The sequence below is a fragment of the Lingula anatina genome, chromosome 10 (genome assembly GCF_051362555.1).
Source record: "Lingula anatina isolate TDL-2025a chromosome 10, LinAna3.0, whole genome shotgun sequence".
Lineage (NCBI taxonomy): Eukaryota > Metazoa > Brachiopoda > Lingulata > Lingulida > Lingulidae > Lingula > Lingula anatina.
Genome location: NC_141776.1, coordinates 8,765,814 through 8,773,202, shown reverse-complemented (window position 1 = coordinate 8,773,202; position 7,389 = coordinate 8,765,814). Strand labels below are relative to the sequence as shown.

The following is a 7,389-nucleotide window of genomic DNA, read 5'->3' as shown; positions in this document are numbered from 1 at the left end:
GTCTCATTCTCAAAATTGACTGAAATCTAGAATGCATCGACTGACGCTCATTGCATGTCTTTCTTTTAATGTTCAGATGAGAAAAAAGGATTATCGTCTCTTGAAATTTGCTGTCTTGTTGAGTAAGAGATGTCATTTTACGAATCAAGATCGATTATTTTGTGTCACAAGTGAAGTATGTAAAATTAAGAAATTTCCATTTGAGAAAAATTTCCATTTGAGAAATATCCCTTCTTGAAAAGCCGATTTCGTACATGTAAATACCCTTCATATGATGGAAAAGAAACTACTTTCGTGTTTTACTTATCTCTGAACGTAGTTCTTACATATGGCACGTTTTATCATGAAAAATAACTGATATTTTTGCCATTAATCTGTTGAACAAATACAGAATCTGGGTAAAGATGATGGGACCATTTATGTGAATGAAAACTGTTTTATTTTCCAAATTTAACTTTTTTCAGCAATCCTCCTTAACCAGCATCTTTCCTTCTATTGACCAGATGATGCATAAATTAGGGATATTTTCTCGTATTTAGAACATTTTATGTTCAGAAGGTTGCAAAACATTTCCTACGAGATTTTTCAAATTATCTATTGATGTAGGAATTATGAGAAATATCGTGCTATGTTCCTTGTATTTTAACCCAGTCCTCATAAGTGAACATGTACATGTAGTTTGTTTTCTAAATAGTTTTTGTAGGATATTTTTCAATTTCACATTCCTTTAACAATCTAATGTTTATTATTCTCTCAACAGCTCAGGCAGGCCTGTAGCCAGGGGGGTTCGGGGGGTTCGAAAGAACTGCCCCTTTTGGTGGGAAAAGGTCCACTCTGGGTAAAATTTGATTTAGGTTCACGAAGTTTTTATGGAAAAAGGTCCACTTTTTCAGAAAAAGAACCCCCCTTTTGAAATTGCTGGCTACGGGCCTGAGCTGGGTAAACGCTGAATATATTTTTACGTAGGGCTTTTAACATGTTATTTGCCAAACATGACGAAAGTGTTAAAATATTTTGTTTGAGTCATTAAGATCAAATAAACATAAGGCCATTAGTGTGGTAGATTGTTTATTTGTCAAGTCGAATAGATAAGAATGTTATATTTGTTACACCTTGTGAGTTTAAATACAGATATCAATAATAATATTTCAGATACTCGAACCCTTTTAAACATATAGTAATAAATAGACTAATGACAATGATGTTTTACAGATATATGTTTTATAAACAATTGAATACATAAAAGCAATCTGTATTTCTCTGAATAAAAATACTTATTAAATATACAAAATGTCTTAGCGTTTTTACTGAATGGCTACGTGGCTCAGTGGTAGCCTGGGGTTGGGGTTCTATTCCTGGTTCTGGCACTTTGGAATTACAAAGGGGTGCTATCAAAATTTTTCTTCGGTTACTGTAAGAAGAAAGTCTACCCGAGGAGGGTGGGTGGGAACACTTAGAGAAGTAGGTAACGCGCTTGCCTCTGAGACAGAAGGTCCCCAGTTCGATTCCTGGCGCTTCTAGGTCCCAGCAAATTACCTTTTGCAAAAATAAACCCAAATAAACAACTTAAGCTACTACAAGGGATGATGAGAATGAGAAAACAGCAAGTTGAGTCTTTGGCTCAATAGGTAAGGCGACAGACCAAGGAGCTGAAAAAAGACTAACAAGATGGTAACCAAAGGTTCGAGTCGAGCTGAAGAAAAGAAAAGTCAGGAATGAGCCCGTGACATTTTGCACAGTTTACAACATTTATGTATATTTATTATAACATATACAAGCAATTGCACCATACAGATGTTGGCAAAAGCCGAACATAAAGTTTTGGCTCTACATAAAAAAAAGTAATTTTCATAACGACTGCACAATTAGAGATGTAAATCAATCTTAAATACAACTACCTACAACTAAATGTGTGGGAGATTCTATGCAGTTTGAAGTGTCGCTCAAGATCAATCGTTTTGGTTTTAAAAAAGAACATAAAATTTGTTTTTTTTTTGCCCAGTGTTAAAAGAGAAAGTTGAAGATTCGACGTGATGTATTTAACAGCCATCGTTCAAAGTTGACATTGGAGTATTTGTCTTGTGACTGATCCAAAATTTTACCAACGGACATTTTTATCCATAATTCAAAGGTGGCAACAGTATCGAAATTCAAAATGCATATGATCTCATGTAAGCGTTCCCCCCGCACGCGGGTACACACTCATGACACCACAACTTACTCTATGTCGCCATGCTGATGATCACAAAAAACAAACACCAGTCAAACATTATTCAATTCTGTAAATTTGAGACTTTTTTTCATAGATAAATAAATATGTACCTGATAATGTGCGTCATTTTTTCTTCTCTTAAAATAATATTTTTGGTGGCACAATTTTGAGTGAACACTTAAATTTATGCGTCGTGCGAATCGAGACCAGCATGAAACATGGTCATTTTTAACAACAGTATGTAAACAAAATTGAAAAGGTTGTACGAAAACTAGTTTACTTAAAATAACTAAGCACATTTACTCAGAAAATGCTAAAAAACTCAACGGTCTCCGGTGTTCAGTGATCAAGAAACACTCAGCAAATATAGCCCAACAGCACTGCAAGACTGGCACCTACTCAGGCCTTTTATTTTTAATCTCCTCTTGATCCCGACCAAAATAAAGAGAAAGTACCAAGTACAATATCAATATTAAATAAAACACTGACCTTCAAATTTTGTGTAAATCTTTTACTTTAACCAATCAAAGTTTCATTTTTCTGATTTTTTTAGAATTTTTATTTTTGACATATTTGATTAGACAAAAAAATTCACAAAAGAAAAAGTAAATTGGCAACTAACAGAAAATTCCATGTTTTAGAGGATTTACAAAGTTCGTTTAATTACTAGGTAATACCTATTACCCCCAAAACAGAGCTTTGCAGCAACTGTAGTTTTTGATACAGGTTTGATACGGATTTCTAAATGTTCAAGTTGTAAAAGATGCGATAAATGCCAGTCCTACATATATATTTTAATTGACAAAAGACGCAAAAGGAAACAATTTCTACTATTCACAGTTTCTCTTTGAGAGTATATCCGCCTTGTAATGAAGGTAAAAAGTTAATTTTCCTTTTTAAACAAGAAAAAACTTTCGAAAAAAAAAAACTAAACCAACCCCTGGTTTGATTTTCTGAAAAGACAAACATTTCTACCCCATCCCAGCAATAAAACTATGGGTCTATCACTGACACACTACTAGTATATCAAAACACCGGGAACCAGAGGAAGTTGATTCTTACCATGCATCATAACCGTATTTTCACAATTTTAAAAAGACCCGTTTCAATACGTGTGGGCAATTCTGTAATAACTTGAGTACATTTTACGATTTCATTTTGCCGTTAATTCTTAAGTGTCATATTTGGATTCCAGCGTTTACAGTTTATCTCGTTCATTTTTTTTCCAATGAACCCACAATAAAACTCGGGCATTTTACGTAATGGAGTCACGACTTATTTTTTCTAAAGTTAGCTTCATTAAAATCAATGCATTTTCGATTGCATAACAAAGCGTCTTATTACATATTTGCCCACACATATAATTTTACAACCAAACATTAAACCGGTCGCACTAGCACAGTGCTCTACCTGCACATCACTTAATGATAATTTTGCAATTAATTTTATTTTCATAGATCACTTAAGCAAGGGATTTTTTGTTTTAGGATAACTTCAAAAGTGTTGTTTCAGATTCGATTATTGGTGGGTATAAACAAAAAATATAAATTACAATAAAAACATCGTGTGCTGATAGAGTGCTGTATTACAGCTTATTTACACATGAATAGTAATATACCAGAAACGTGCAGGGTTGACGCTTGGATTTAGTCCATTTTATTAGAAGTTTCACGAATAAACCACTCGTTACACGCTACACTTCATCTGATACACGTTTTGATGCAGAATATTACAACCCAAAGCAAACATCACATTTCAAATCAAATGTCAACCCTGCAAGTTGACTATACGACAAACACAAGACAAAGTTGACATGGCTGCGGGCGCTGGCGAATACGAATCTCATGTCTTTGCTGGGAGTGCGTCCAATTTCATCGTAAGACGGTTGTAACGAGATACTGAAAGTAAATGAAAAATGAAATAAATTAAACGAAATCCACATGCAAGAAACCATATCTAATATTTTTTAAAGTGAAATATAATCTTTACACCGATCCATTACAGTTTGCATTAAGAGACATATAAATCATATTATAAGAATAGCTATATGCTAGGTAAATTGAACCTACACGTTCTATACAATGACACACTTTATAACGACATTATTACTATTGCATGCCCTGTACACACTTTTACAAGTCAACATACTAATCTTATTGTTTTTTCTATCTCTGCTAAGCCATGTCCTTCCACGAAGAGTATTTTCATGGAGACTGCATATTTACCCACATAGATAATTTTAGCATAAAAACAGAAAACAGGCCATACAATCACGCTGCTCTGCATACCAACTGTTACAAAAGATACCAGTGTTTGGACTTTATATATTTGCGGAATTAAAAGTAGATAAATGTAAACATTTGACAGAAAGCTTAGTTTTGATAATGATAATTCAGGATTTTGTAAATGCCGGGTCGGGGGTTACAATGTAGTCTCAAATTGTCTCGGTTCTGTAGGATAACATAAAACACTGGTCAATGACAAAATAATAATTTTACCAATTACTTTATTCCAATTCACCCACTTAAATAATTTCGTAATCCGAACGCTAGCATTTTAGCTCAATTTCTTTTAAAATCAGATACTTTGTTCAAGCATCTTATTTCAGATTGTATTATCAAGGATGGTATGAAATTCAAATCATGAAAATTGAAGTCAACAGAGGTCGACAGTGCCTAGCAAATATACGTTTTCTTTCCTGGTCGCGGCTAGTTCTGTAGAAAACCACTGTTTTTTGTCAGTTAACTATAATAAACAGGATATATTTGTACATGCCACTATCGTAAGATGAAAAAGGCACCCATTGGGAGCTGAGAATGTACCGGTAGTTACCTAGCTGCTTTGTCGTCTTGCTTTGTTTAAGACGGAAGAACAAGTTCAGACCTTTGGACGGCTGGAATAATCTTCTCACTTCCCTATGAGCAAATGCTTTCCTTCTGGAAAAACCAACATAAGAAGTTATTTAACTTTTCAAGCTCATTTCGGCATTCATGTCAATAAAATATATCCGAGATCCATTACGACTGAAGTGGGATATGTAAACTTTTTGATAAAATATCGTCATTATAAAACGATCAGTGTTGCCTTATAACATCTACATGTATACAGTACTTACAACAAACTACATCAGTGCCAAAATATCAGTCTACGCGTGGAAAGTGTGACAATGTGGCATGTGAGGCTTCTTCCTCTTCCTCCTGACCTTGGTCCTATCTGAATACCTCTCACCAAAATGCTCACCTGGTTACATAATATAGTATCACTGTCGTGGGATTGTGTTAGAGAGGACACGATGCGTTTTTCCCTAGTCTTAAAAACGTTATCATCAGGTTATTGTACAAACAAGCCTTTTTGTTTTGTCCATAGACCTTCATCCCAAATGAATGAGGTTATTATTATTATTAACGAAGCCCAATTAAACCATGTTGTCGCCTATTGTTCTAGCACTGTAAATAGCTAACACTAGAGTTGTGGTGAATAAGGTTTGTACATGTATATCTAACATTTTATTTTTATGCAGCAGTACATACGGACCCAAATGTGCTCCATAAGAAAAAAAAATCTCATAAGAGTTAGTTTACTGAGTTCTGCAAACGAGTCCCGTTATGTGTTACATTGTTTTAAGATTAGTAGAACTACAAGGCCCAAAACTATAGACCTCATAAAACTTTGCACTCTGAACTTGATTGAGAATGATTATCAAAACGAAATCAATAGAGTACCTAGGAGGCAGAATAATAGTGAGGAGTGGGGATAACCATGCAGAAAAAATAATAAATAAATATAACGAGGGGGGTGGGGCGCAAAAAATTACGCACTTGAAGCTGTACATTGGGCCAGCTACATGTATTAACCACCATTGGTCCAACAATAACCCAACCTGTAACCAACAGTGTATTTACGTTGGTTTTACTAATTACCAACATCAGTCCAACGATTACCCAACCTCAAACCAACAATGCATCCGCGTTGGCCCAACGATAGGCCAACTGGTCACCAAGTTATCTGCAATTTGCACAACAAGTTACGACCTTACCTAAAACCAGGGGCGTAGTGATTTACAGTGACCCAACATTGAGCTAAAGAGCTAAGACAAAATAATTTTGTTTGGAATCACATAGGTAGTAGGGCACTGTAAAAACACGTCTGATGCACAGGCAGATCAATGTCCTGATGAAATATCTTGAGCATCTGAAATCTGCAAACTACAAGATATGACTGAAAAATTAGCAAGCTGACTAAGGGATGAATCCTTCAAAAATATATCACTAATCTTTTTGTTTCAACCACAATTATTATTTGACAAGATGATCACAGGCAGATCAAGTCCTCTGAAGTTTAATTAATTCTTAACATTACATAGAACAAATACCTTAAACCAACTAAATAATGTGATGTGAATTAATTGAAAAATAATACAAAAAGACATCTCAAAGAAACCTTTTATAAAGTTATAATAATATTAAATTTAAACAATCATAAGTGTCTTATATCAATTATTACATGATTCACGTCAAGAAAAATTATTAACAGTCCTATGACTTTTCACCTTATTCCTGGAGTCAAGGCATTTTTCTACTAGTATCGTCTTTTTTGCCCAATTTCAATTTTTAAAAATATTTTCATTAAATTAAATTTTAAACCAGAAACCCTTGTTAACATCAGGTAAGGTGCTTTTCAGAGGAACTTTCACTAGTTAGATATGTTAAGTCTATAAAATCACAGTCTCTTTCTTCAGGCAAAATCTCAGACATCGTCTCTTTAAAAATCAAATCAGTGGTCATATGAATGCAATCTTTGTATTTTTTCTCTGTTTCCTGTACCTGCACCTGTGTGATCTTTGGCAAAGCACAATTACTTGGATGTATCCTCAACATATTTGTCTGAACAGTCACAGAAGAGTGTGCTTCACCTACAAATTTAAATATTAAAATCACTTGAAATATAATGCTAGAATTGGTATGGTACATAACCTTTTAAGTGCCTGACTGTACCTCTTCCCCCATCACTGTGTTCATATACAAACTAGTAGTTGTGTAGTATAAAATAATCTCCCCACCTTTTCTAAGCTAGGCAAAAGCCAATATCTTAACTTTAAAATTGTATGTCTTGTATGTAGTAATTTATAGTGATTTATTTAAATTAGTTCTTACATGTACACTTGACCATGAATTCAG

At 34.2% G+C, this 7,389-nt stretch overlaps 1 long non-coding RNA gene across 1 annotated transcript; it reads right to left on the bottom strand.

The window, feature by feature from the left end:
- Positions 1 to 1,104: 1,104 nt before the first annotated feature.
- LOC147759520 (uncharacterized) lies at positions 1,105 to 6,043 on the bottom strand. Its single transcript, XR_015331266.1, has 3 exons — positions 5,328 to 6,043; positions 5,045 to 5,148; positions 1,105 to 4,110 (listed from the first exon to the last, which is right to left on the bottom strand). It is a non-coding gene; the product is annotated as an uncharacterized LOC147759520 (long non-coding RNA).
- Positions 6,044 to 7,389: the final 1,346 nt, after the last annotated feature.